The following is a 13,989-nucleotide window of genomic DNA, read 5'->3' as shown; positions in this document are numbered from 1 at the left end:
ATATATATATATATATATAGAGAGAGAGAGAGAGAGAGAGAGAGAGCGAGAGAGAGGCACACACACATGCATGATATAAGTTAGGTGGTAAACTTTTCATGACATAAGATTTATGACATGCATTTTCCACATAGAACGATAGCATTTTGTAGTAACTGGTATACGTTCTTTTTGACTAGTTGTTTTATCTTAAACAACACAACAAATGTATATATCAAGTTTCAAACTAGTTTATGTATAAATAAAGTGTTACTTGACAATAACATTTATAAACTAAGTATGTTGCATTTTCACATAAAATAATAACATTTTATTGTATGTTTTGCATAAACAAAATATGTGAGCACATGTATCCCCCCCCCCTCAGGAATATATAAAAGCTTTAAAATGGAGTCGTAAACACTCACCTTAATTCGTGATTTTCGGTTTAGACTAGAGAATGTGATTGTGTTTGGGAAGCACCGCGAGATAGCACCAACTAGCAACCAAAATTTATCCGGGTTTGGACTTGATTTAACCCACGAAATAATACTAAAAAATCGAGTCTAGAACTGGGAGCACCATAGAAAAATAGCACACAAGGGATGACACTAAAGGTGGTGGCCGAGGGTGGAGTTGCGACGACAGTGGACTACTTCGGTAGCCTTGCTGCCTCGGTTTCTTTTCTGCCCGACAAAGAACGACTAGAGGGGGAGGGGGCAGAAGGTGGCACTGATTAGGGGGTGTTTGGGTGGGCTATCATCGACAGACAAAGAGGGAGAAATGGGGGTGGTGGTGGATGTTCACGGTGGCTCAACATCCGACAGTCAACCACCTCATTGTTGGGTTTATCCTGTCAAAAGAAGAAAATGGGAGAGATGGAGTGATGGAATTGATAGTTGGTGATTTTGGTGATGGAATGAGGAAGCAAAGTGTTCAATTTATAGTCCATGGAAGCCTCAAGCACCATGCTTCCATGGCTAGTCAAACACACAAAGAAAACTAGCCTATACTTGGTACCTTTGAAGTAGGAGTGCACACAAAGGAGTAAGGTGGTGGAAGAGGGGTGCCTTGGATGTGGGAAATAAGTAAGAAGGAAAGGCATGGTTGATTTTCTTTTTCCATGACAGGATGGTAGGGCCTAGTGATGACATCTTCTCAAAAAATGCCCCAAAACCTTCCTAGATTTACGTGCCAAGATCCCGAAATCTAATATTTTTTTTTCTAAAGTGTAAAATGATAGAGCCAAGTTCAAGGATTCTAAAAACCCGAATGGATTAATTTTTCGAGTTGTATTACTTCGGGAAATCGCGTTTAAAGATTCGCGTCTAATTGGCCTGAAACCTCCGATTTTTTTTACTTTTACAAATATTTTTACTACAAATATTTCGAGTATGAAATCATATAATAAACCATAGTCTGAGTTCAAAAACGTTCTCAGAATTCCCATATGAGGTGTGCAAGTGCCTCAACGGATCGAAACAGTTTATGTAGTTTAAAGAAAATCAGTATTATACTGGTTTAGTTTCTTGTAACCGCCGTATCTTTTGCATACGAACTCCGTTTGGGAAGTTCTTTATATTTTCGGAACCAGGTGAACATGTCCTCGAGACTAGAGTGTTTGCTTCGCTCACAACTGCTAAATACGAAATTTCAGTTTTTCAGACGTATTAACTAGGGTTACAATTTGTGCTTTATGATTCGTTTGAGATTTTTCACAATTGGAAGTAAGATACCATCTCATATCTTATTATAATGGTAATGAAACTATTTATTTTCCAAAATATGCGTTAAATCTCAATAGGTCCGGTTAAAAAGAAGTTCGCGGTGACTTGACTGCCTATAGTTTTAGACCTAAATTTTGGGATGTCACACATGTCATTAGTTTAAATAATGTTCAACTCATGTTTATCGTCAGAATTCCCGTACTGCTCATGTTTTTTATGTTATTTTCAGATAATTCGAATGGAGCGATACTTTGGGAGTAGTTTGGATGCATATTTGGAGCTTAAAAGGAGTTGAAACTGATGAAGGATGCTGATGAATGACTTGGAATGCTTAAATGGAAGTATTACGACCGAATTGCAACAAAAAGAGAAAAATGCAATCGCATTTTTCAACAAATGCGATCACATGGTGTCGAGGTTTTGTGTCGAAGTTGAAAAAAGGCCATGCTGAGCAACATACTTCATTAAACGACGGATCAGGAAAATTTGGGCAAAAATGTGTGACAACCCGAAATTTCTTTCTTGAATAATTATTCAAATCAGTCAAGGTTGGACTCATTTTGCTATCTTCTAGCATTATTAGAGTCATTTAGAGCGTTTTAAGCCTAGTACATCCAAGAAATGAGTGTTAGGAATTATCTGCTTGAGTCCAATGTGCACCAAGCAAGCCATAAACTTCATCATGTGGAGTTTACGGCCACATCGCATGAGTTTACGGCCGTAAACTCAAGGTGGCCGTAAACTCGGGCCATAAACATGATATTCCACCCTTTCTTCCTCATTATTCACCATTTCAACCTCAAGAACTCGATTTCTCTATCAAGTATCACAAGGATCTTCATTTTATTCTTCAAAAATGTAAGTGTTTCATCCTTTGATTAGTTGATTTAACTCATTATCTAGTATCATCCTTTGATTTCATCCATTAACTTCATGTTTTGGGTTTGATCTTCAAGATCACCAAGAACACACACTAGTGTTTTGGGCCGAAATCAACTCTTTTGCTTCAATATCGTAAGTATCTATTTCCTATACTTGTTATCTAGTAGAAGCCTTTGATTTTCATCCTTGAAATCAACCAAATCCCAAGAAACATGAGAGTTTATGGCCAGGAGCATCTCCCTTGGCCGTAAACCCTTCTTAAGGCTACAAGTTGGACATAAACTCTTCTTTAAGGCTTGGATTGAGTCTAGAACACTTCCTGCATACTTGAAGGACTTTAAACCACCTCTTTGGCACAAAACTTCATGAGTTTACGGTCGTAAACTCATAGGGCCGTAAACCCTATGGCCGTAAACTCAAGGGCCATAAACACATTGGCCGTAAACACCATAGCGTGGCCATACACCTCTTAGATGCAACCCTTTGTACTTCTAACACTTCAGTCTAAGTGTTTCCTAAGTCCTAGGGTGTTTCCCTTACATGATTAGTTGTACAAACACTAATTATATACATATATGTGTCATTATATGCTTATTAGGATCCGTTTGTGCTCAAGTCTTCACTTGACACTTAGTATCCTGCAAACCGATCTTTCATCCGTATCACTCACTACAGGTGACTTCATACCCCTTAACTTATCTTTTAAATGATTTTAAATGCTTTTATGGGGGGGGAATACAAGTTGAACTATTACAGTTATTATATCAATCACATGTGTTTAATAACTATCAAACAAATGGATTTTGTTACATTTCAAACTGTGTTATCAAACAAACTGCTTCAAATCGTTTTATAAACTCTTTTACATGTTAAATTCTTTCTATTAAACTCTTTTAAACTTATACTTTGTCAAAATCATGTCTATATCGATATAGTTATATAAGTAGGATTGAAAGGACTTAGGACTGATAACTCGCCTTATTTCCTGTTCCTTGTTTGGTTGTGGACTTAGAGTATCTGTTATTTGTCTGAAGGTCGTTTGAACCTTAGTTATATATTATGTGTATGTATATAGATATAAAAGTTATTCTATTAGTTCAATACCTTTGGGTAACAAAGGTATACAAACACGTTCATTCATACAAACAACATTGCTAGTAAACTATAATAGGTATAGTTTAGGAAGTCACTAATACTATTTGTAGAACAATGAAACATACAAGAGTCAGTTCAAACATACTATAAAGAGAAACAAATAGAGCATACTATAACGAGAGACAATACTCACTATAAAGAGAAACAGTACATACTATAACGAGAAACAACACATACTACACACTATACACTAGAGAACATACTACATACTAGACAGAGAGAACATACACTACACTAGAACATACTATACAAATACAAGAATACTATAACAATGATGTGAGATACTACTTCATGGTTCGGCAATATACTACTGCGTCACGTTTTATACCCAGAGTCTCCTGGATGGAGAGCGTGAATTTGTGTATAGATCTATACGGGACTGACCCTCCTACACCTTGATGCTAGCTAAAGTGGGACCTGCAGGTCTACGGGTGACGAATGTCATATCATTTCGACGTCTCGAACGTCGTGTTATACTAGTCGATCAAGTATGGTTACAATCATATCACATTTTACCTTAATTAACTAACAAGTTTAAAGGTAGTTATTACATGAGTAGTTACCTAAATAAAACTACAGTACATCTTTATTTTTCCCATGTCATTCACATTGTGATCTTCTCACATAAACGGTAATGAAAACTATATTTTGGTAATGATAGTCATACTTTGGGAAAATACTCACTTTTACAAAAGAACAAACATAAAGAACAGTTGGGTCTTGGTAGAAGACTGCTTTAGTAGAAAATATAGGATTTTCTAGGAAGTTTATAAATATTTACATCAAACATTTGCAACTACTTTCTTCAAACTTATACAAACAATGACACTAAAATACTTATGAACTCACCAGCTTTAATGCTGATCTATACTTTCAAAATAACTTGTATTCTCAGGTCGCCAGTAGACAGGTACAGATGACCAGGTTTCGAGAAGACGGAACTTTCAAGACTTGTCTTTATTTTGATTATTCATTTTTGGTGTCTTATAACTACAGAACACACTTGTATTAAAATTATACTATTAATTCAATGGAGGATGTTGTTGCTTGTTTACTATTATACATTGTTGTGATACTGTACATGACGTCCTCCGCCCCCAAGGTAAACTAATTCGTTTTAGGCCCAGTAATAAAATCCTAGTCCATAAAGAACTTGAACCGGGATTTCTAAGGTTTTCAACCCTTAGTTGAACATATGAGATGTATTTGAATGAGTATAGAGTATGATATTCACTTAAAATACATGCCTTACAATTGTTGATTGTTTACATGAGAATAGACTTTCCTAGCAAAATGCTACTAGTGACACATGTATCTTCTAGGGTTAACAACTTTTGAAGCAAGTACAGAATAGTTCCGCCTCCAAGAACTATTATATTGTTGTGATTAATAATCATTCGACACCTTTTTGATTGTTTTCGTTCCTTGTCTTTAATTCATATCATAAATATAGAATCTATCGATCTTTTATTGTTTCTCACAATGAGTATCAGAGCAGGAGATAGTGTAATTAATTCGCTATTCTTCTGTCGAGTAAAGGGTTTCTCATTAGTGTTTTTACAATTTTCTCAGATCTATTCTTGTTGTCTCAATCGTCTCGAGCGATTGTAGATCCCAAATCTAGATCTCTAGTTTTCCCTTGAGCTCGATTCCAGTTTACATACCTGATTCTATATTTTGGTTTATTGAATTCTCGTTAATATGCCTAACGACGATCCTCACTCTCTCTTATTCAATATATCAAGTAGCATTGGATCAACAACAAGGATTCCTATCCTTTTTCCAGAAGATTATAAGGTCTGGGGTCTTCACTTTGAAGATTACATACTTGGAATCGAAGAACATGGTTCCAGCATATGGCATGCAATGACGAGGAAAACGTACAAGCATACGGGTACCAGAAAAGAAATCAAAACTCTGGGTGAATATAATGCACTCATTAGTGAACTCACTAACGTTCCACGGGATAAGAAGGATAAGCTGATGTGTAATATAAAGGCAATGGGAATCATTTGGTTTGCTCTTCCTCCTGACACATTCCGTCTTGTCAGGTCATCCAACACTACAAAAGGAATTTGGGATAGACTGAAGGAATTATATTCAGGTGATGCCGACTTGGAACATTCTTTGTAGACGACACTTTTGTAAGAATTTGGATATTTTGTGCAGAAAACAGATGAGAATTTGGAAAAGACAGTCAATCGCTTCAATCACTTGTTAAGCAAAATGCTTAAATACAATCTTGAGCGACAAGTCATTGAACAAAAGGTAACATTCATGAATGGTCTCAGATCCGAATGAAAGTCTATAGTTTCTACTATTAAGGCACATGAACAATTCAAAAGTTATTCGTTGGCAAAACTCGTGGGTATTCTAAAATCTCATGAAGATGAAGTTACTAAGGAAGCGAAGCTTGTCTATAGTGTTGGATCTTTGGCGTTGGTTGATAAAGGTAAGAAGTCAGTTGTTGATGATTTCGAATCTGACATTTCGGATGATGAACTCTCAAAAGAAGATAAAGTGTTGATGCTGTTTAACCCAAAGAAGTTCTTTAAGAAGAACTTCTCTCGTTTCAGAAACAAGTACAAGCAGGGCAACTCCAGTTACGAAAAGCCAAGAGAGGAGAGTTACAAGATTTCTCATAATGACAAAGAGAAGAAAGAGAAGAAGTTGTTGGGTGATTCTGGATATGAATATAACTATTGACATGGAAAGAATCACTCCGCAAAGGAATGCATGATACGTAATCAGAATGACAAGAAGGAGAAGGATAAAGGTGAGGCCTACTTCACTCAGAAAATTGACGAACTCCGAAAGAAAAGTGCATCAAATGTGAAACCTATATTGATGATGCAAGAGGAAAGTGATGATGGTCGAGTCGAAGTGTGGTCCACAGACTCAGAGGATGATGAAGTAAGGAAACCTCCTCATGGCGGGTGTTTTGTGGTAAATTCCGAGAAGCAAGGTTATGCAGGCAAGTGTTTGATGATTCAGAGTGGCAGTTCGGAACAGAGAGGATATGTAACTGATGGTGCAAAAGCGTCAGATAGCTGCTTTGCTACGAAGACAATCAACGAGCAGGTGAATGAATGCGAGAAGGTTGTGGACAAGGTACATTCTATTCTTAAATATCTTAATATTCCTACATCACGTTATGATTCTGAATTGGATGATTTATGTTATACGATTTCTGATTTTAGTGATAGCTAAAAAAGGACCCGTATCAGTATTTCTGATCTTAATGATAAACTTAACAAGCTAACATTTAAGAATAAGGAGAGAAGAATAAGAATAGATCACAGGAAAAAGAGTTTTGTCCCCGTCTTCGTGAGGAAGAAGGATCCTTTTATACATGTTTGAGAGGCGTATGCCTCTCAACTGATTCTGTTCAACATTCCCTCATGAGGTGCGACATGGCGGACCCATACTGGAGGATCCTCTGTCACGTCTTTTTGCCTCGTCCCCTCATTGGCTAGAGGGGAATCTTTTAATTATTATGAAGATCGTGGCTATCGTCGGATGGGCAAGTGGGACTCTCTAATTGGTCCCACGTTTGCAAGGGTGTAATTCCTCGGAGAAGAGGTTAAGGCGCGGTTCTGCACCTTAACCGCCACACCTATGATTTTCGCATTGGAGAAGGCCCGACCTTGGCTTTGGACTGGGTTTTGACCAGGCCAAGACCGACGTTAGTTTGACTTCTCCTTTTCTGACGTTCTCCCTGAGGGATACGTTAACAACCTCTTTCTCCCCCTAGGCTGTGTTATCATCCACATCGTCATCACACAAGAGTCCTGTGTTGAGGAGGATTCCAAGGATGAGTATTCCCCAGGTGTCTCACCTAGACATCTTCTCTTACCTTTCCCGACCCATCAGTGGTCAGAAAAGGAAACCGAGTTCACCCTCTGAGCCAGCTATGGTCACCAACATTCTCCATAAAAGGAGGATTACTGATGATCCTCCACGTTTTGAGAGAGGCGAGTCTTCTCGGGCTCCGCCACGTGCACCATTTGGGGGTGACTCTGAGGATCAGGACGACGGATTAGCAAACCTAGTCCAGTCCCTAGAGGAGCTTGTTAGAGCTTCAGGTACTACCACTAGAGCGATCAAGCGGCGAGTCGAGAGACTCGAGGAGGAGAGGGACGATGTAAAATCCATTCAAACCCTCTATCATAGCATTTGTGTCGGTCGTACTAAGGCGAATGCCATGGGTGCCCATATCAGAGCCCTTGAGCATTGGATTCAGGTTATGCAGAGCCGGCTAGATGCAGTAGAGCAAAGAGTGACCATTACAGCACTGGAGCGACGTCAGCTTCAGGAGCAGTTCGAGGAGCTGGTCCGCTACCTGATTTACCGCTTAGGATGTAGACGTTCAACTAGGGTGACTTGTGCCCTAGGGTAGGGTTAGGATTTTTGTTGGAATAGCTAATTGTACTACAAGTGTATATTACTGCCTATTTGGAAATTGTTCTTTTGTAAAGCTTTTCCATTTCTAACCTTACACGGTTAGTACTTTTGTAACCTTTGTAACCGAAAAAAAGCAGTCTAATTTATGAACCTAGTTTCAGTATTTTGTTAAATGTTGAAATTCATTATCTATATTGCTTGTAAAATGCTATGTAGTCATATCTGAAACTAGATTCATAAATTAGACTGCTTGTTTTCGGTTACAAAGGTTACAAAAGTACTAACTGTGTAAGGTTAGAAATGGAAAAGCTTTACAATAAAACAATTTCCAAACAGGCAGTGGTATATACTTGTAGTATAATTAGCCATTCCAACAAAAATCCTAACCTTACCCTAAGGCACAAGCCACCCTAGCTGAACGTCTACCATCCTAAGCGGTAAATCAGGTAGCGGACCATCTCCTCGAACTGCTCTTGAAGCTGACGTCGCTCCTGTGCTGCAATGGTCACTCTGTGCTCTGCTGCATCTAGTCAGCTCTGCGTAACCTGGATCTGATACTCAAGGGCCCTGATATGGGCACCCATGGCATTCGCCTCAGTACGACCAACACCTATGTTGTGATAGAGGGTTTGAATGGCTTATGCATCATCCCTCTCCTCCTCCTCGAGTCTCTCGACTCGCCGCTAGATCGCTCTAGTGGTAGTACCTGAAGCTCTAACAAGCTCCTCTAGGGACTGGACTCGGTCTGCTAATTCGTCGTCTTGATCCTCGGAGTCACCCCTAAATGGTGCACGTGATGGAGCACGAGAAGACTCGCCTCTCTCAAAACATGGAGGATGATCAGTAATCCTCCTTTTGTGGAGCATGTTGGTGAGCCAAGCTAGCTAAGTGGGTGAACTCGGTTTCCTTTTCTGACCACTGATGGGTTAGAAAAGGTAGGAGAAGGTATCTAGGTGAGACACCGAGGGAATACTCATCCTTGGAGTCCTCCTCAACATAGGACTCTTGTCGTGACAGTGATGTGGCTGATAACACAACCTAGGTGGGGAAAGAGGTGGATTAGGGATAGGCGCCTCATCTGTGAGGCCCTCCCCGCCCTCCACTGGGCTGTCATCATTCATCTCCTCCGGTACCTCCTCCAGTATACCTTCATTATCGAACTCTGCAATGTCATCATCCTCGTCCTCTGACGGGTCTTCCTCTTCTGAAGGGTCTTCCTCCTCGGCGGGGTCAGATGGGGCATCTTCAGGAAAATATGGGTTCCCAGCCAAGTACATTGGAGCCTCGTGATGATCCTCGTGATTTGCAGGGTCCATCCCATCTCGGTGGTCGTTAGCCATCTGCATCAAGGGGTTGGAAATCTTTTTTTTTTGTATTTTAGAGATGAGTTTTAAATGTGTAAGTATTTTAAAGTTGGTATGGGGATTCTAAGCTACTAAGTATCTGCAGCGCATCTTGAGAACATCCTCCAATCTCGAAAACTCTCAACCATTGTAGTATGTCAGACTCATCGCTCAAGCTTGGTTGTTCACCCGCCCGACCATAAATAACATAGGCGTGCATTCCAGGTTTATTTATGGTATGGCCTATGTACGATACTAACCTTAGTTGAGGCGTTTGACCTAAAGGATTGAGTTAGTAGCTTTAGTTGAAGGCATGCCAGGATTTTTTTTATTAAGTGTTCTCATCGCGGGTCAGAGTATATATATAACTCTTATATATTATTGTTGGTGAGGTTTGTACTATTATTAAATTTTGTTTTGTACTTCAAGACTACCAGTTACAGATGAGGTCCAGACATGAAACAATGGAGGGCAGGACCATTTTAGCAATTAAGTCGTTCTAAAATCCAGCAACCCTATGTGGTCCTTCAAACCAGATTCCCCGTACCCTAAGTAGCTAAGAAGTAGTCTAATTATTAATAATACTTTTTATTAGGAGCCTGTAGCTATAGTTGTATTTCCTCTTTCGAGGATATGAGTTCTCTATAGCCAATTTAGCTCTGATACCAATCTGTCACACCCCCGGCCGAGGCGACGGAATACGCCGGGCTGTGCGACTTAGTTCATGGATCACAAGCAAATTGAATATACATCACAAGTTATAACAATAACATCACAATAGTTATATCTCCCTTTAAGGTTCAAATACATGGTTCATACAATAATAATAATAAGTTCATAGATTGCCTTAACAGATAGGCCGATAAATCAAAAGCTAGATAAAACTAGGTTGCCCAAAATCCATGAACGTTTCTTCTGCTAAAAACTGGTTCAATGATCTCCTAAGAATACATGTAATTTGAGAGTCAACACAAAGGTTGGTGAGAGTTACAGGGTTTTCTGCTAACCGCAGTAATGATACATTAAAAGTCTAAAGAGTATTCCTTTTGTAGTTAAAACCATGTTTGATAAAGAGATAAATCATAAGTATATCCATACTTGAAATGTTTGTTAAAGAGATAAACCATAAGTAAATTCATACTTTAAATGTTGATAAAGAGATAAACCATAAGTAAATCCATACTTAAAATGTTTGATAAAGAGATAAACCATAAGTACATCCATACTTAAAATGTTTGATAACAGAGAAATCATGAGTAAGTCGATACTCAAAATGTTTGATAAACAAAGAAACCGAATCCATGGTTTCTAGAGAAATCATGAGTAAATCCTTACTCAAAATGTTTGATAAACAGAGAAACTGAATCTGTGGTTTCTAGAGAAGTCATGAGTAAATCCTTACTCAAAATGTTTGATAAACAGAGCAACTGAATCTATGGTTTCTAGATAAAGAGTCCGGTTAATGCCTATAGTGAGTTCTATAACCGAGCTATGTGACTAGATATAACCCCTTACGACGCTTCATTAGACTTCGTGGATAAACTAAAGATAATTATCACCCAATTCGATTGATCTGTCGAGGTTGTAGCTAGCAACAACGGGTGGGGGTGTTAACACATATAGATCAATACATACATATCTTGCTCCGAGGATTAACGGTTATAGCCGAATGGGAACACTAAGTGGTTAAACTTAGGTAATGAATAGTGTCTCAGTATAAAGGTCATTAACTATGATATACAATAAGGTTCCCTATAAAAGCCGAGTAAGTTCGATGTATCCGTAGAAGCATCTTTTATTCGCTTAAATAGATGGTAAGTTTTCCAAGTGCATGTATAAATTCCAAGACATGAGTTTTATAATTTATACATACATTTTCAACGTATGTATAAATACATGCAGGATATAGATATAACGATACGAAATTGATAAACATTTGTTGTACATGTTTTATGACATACATTTATCACATTAAATCATAAAGATCTTATGATATATAATTTATGTGATGCAAATTTGCCATTTAAAATCATAGTATTATATGGTTAAATGATAAGATACCTTTTCTAGTTGTAGCATGTTTTAAATCACCAAAACATATGTACGTCATGATAAAAACTTGTGTACGATATATTATTTTGTGAAAAATGTCAATCATAACTAGATTATAAATTTAGCATGCATTTTCATATTTGATATACGATGTATTCTCCTCCAAATTAATAAAAGACAAAATTACAAAAATGGTCTCTGTGGTTTGCCAAAAGTCATAAAGTCAGTCCCTGCTAATTTTTTTTGATGTAAATGGTCCTTGTGGTTTGCAAAACTTGCAAAGATGGCCCTTTTTACTAATGCCGTTAGTATTCAGCCGTTAGGGACTTAATCTGTAAGGGTATTTTCGTCTTTTCAAGTATAAAGGGACTGAATTCGTGACATTTGATAAACCATAGGGACCATTTTTGTAATTTGTCTTAAAATAATATAAATGATAGAAAATGAAGGGTACTAGATTCGAACTTTGGACCTCCTACCTTTCTCCCTTAATCAACCAAAACCTTAACCAACTAGACTAGAGCCACACTTGATTTATATTTTCGAAAAGTAATTAATATTATCTACAAATCGTAAATAAATTAATAATAAAATATTAAAAAAACATATTTTTACAAAAAAAAATTAATAAAACAAAATATATTTTTAGCGTATTGTAAAAAAAAATACAAACAATTATTTGTTTTTTTACGTATTTGTTTTACGTATTTAAAAAATAAGTTTCCGTATACTTTTAAATACATAAAAAAACGTAATAACATATTATACAAAAACGTAATCCTAAAAAACATAAAAAAAGTTTTTTGTATATATTTATTTTATGTGAAGTATGTTTTTTATATTTTTTTATGTATTTATTTTATGTAAATATGTTTTTTTATGTAATTAAAAAAATACGTTTTTATATAATATGTTATTACGTTGTACTGGAATAGAAAATCGGTAAAATAAGTTTTTGTATTGCCCAATCGGTTTTCTAAAAACCGTTTTTCGGTTTAAAAAATACATATTAAAAAAAAGTTTTTTATGTATTTTTTAAACCGAAAAACGGTGTTTAGAAAACCGATTGGGCCAATACAAAAACTTATTTGACCGATTTTGTATTCCAGTACAACGTAATAACATATTATATAAAAACGTATTTTTTGAATTACATAAAAAAAACATATTTACATAAAATAAATACATAAAAAAATATAAAAAACATACTTCACATAAAATAAATATATACAAAAAACTTTTTTTTATGTTTTTTAGGATTACGTTTTTGTATAATATGTTATTACGTTTTTTTATGTATTTAAAAGTATACGAAAACTTATTTTTTAAATACGTAAAACAAATACGTAAAAAAACAAATAATCGTTCGTATTTTTTTTTACAATACGCTAAAAATATTTTTTTTTATTAATTTATTTTGTAAAAATATGTTTTTTTTAATATTTTATTATTCATTTATTTACAATTTATAGATAATATTAGTTAGTTTTCGAAAATATAAATCAAGTATGGCTCTAGCCTAGTTGGTTAAGGCTTTGGTTGATTAAGGGAGAAAGGTAGGAGGTCCAAAGTTCGAATCTAATACCCTTAATTTTCTATCATTTATATTAATTTAAGACAAATTACAAAAATGGTCCCTATGGTTTATTAAATGTCACGAATTCAGTCCCTTTATACTTGAAAAGACGAAAATACCCTCACAGATTCAGTCCCTAACGGCTGAATACTAACGGCGTTAGTAAAAAGGGTCATCTTTGCAAGTTTTGCAAACCACAAGGACCATTTACATCAAAAAAAAATTAGCAGAGACTGACTTTATGACTTTTGGCAAACCACAGGGACCATTTTTGTAATTTTGTCTTAATAAAACGTTAAAAAGGGGTCGTAACACTCACTTTCGTAGTGTGAACGAGACTCGAAGTGTGAATCTTGTTGCGAGATTTGTTACGTGACATTCCTCATTCTTAAAACGAACCATCGGGTATATTTATATTTCCTAATAAACAAAATGGTAGTTTTGATATTAATTATTAAGTATATGGTGGTCTTTGTCAAAATAAATAAACTCTAGGGTTTGATTTTTGCCAAAATCACGCTTCAGGGACTGATATTTCGATTTATTCTCAAGAAAGGGACTAAAATGTGCATTTATAACTGATTTTGGGGTTTTAGGGCTTATTTTGTTAGGCTTTCTGGTGGAGGGACTAATTCTGTTTAATTTAAATATAGGTTTTACCTAGATTGATATCTTATTTCACATGAGGACTAGAGTTGTAAGTATCAGAAACCTCAGGGTCACAATTAAATGAAACGAAATGTAGTTTGTGTCGTCTTTTACATTTGAACTTCTTTTACATTTGAACGAATTGCAGGTGGAAAGAATAAAATTCGTTTTTCAATTTGAGTCTCGGTTGTGATCAATCGACGAAATGGGTACACAAATTAAA

The 13,989-nt window shown here is 36.4% G+C and overlaps 1 long non-coding RNA gene across 2 annotated transcripts in view; it reads right to left on the bottom strand.

The window, feature by feature from the left end:
- The window catches only part of LOC145162956 (uncharacterized), a 43,599-nt gene that overhangs the window by 29,205 nt on the left and 405 nt on the right, over positions 1–13,989 (bottom strand). For both annotated transcript variants that reach the window (XR_013739461.1, XR_013739460.1), the window contains exon 2: positions 13,438–13,538. This is a non-coding gene — a long non-coding RNA (uncharacterized LOC145162956). The remainder of the gene's footprint in view (positions 1–13,437; positions 13,539–13,989) is intronic.

Source organism: Lactuca virosa, chromosome 3 (assembly GCF_052849685.1).
Source record: "Lactuca virosa cultivar CGN04683 chromosome 3, Lactuca_virosa_CGN04683_v6, whole genome shotgun sequence".
NCBI lineage: Eukaryota > Viridiplantae > Streptophyta > Magnoliopsida > Asterales > Asteraceae > Lactuca > Lactuca virosa.
The sequence above is the reverse complement of the archived record's forward strand: the minus strand, read 5'-3'. Positions and strand labels throughout refer to the sequence as shown.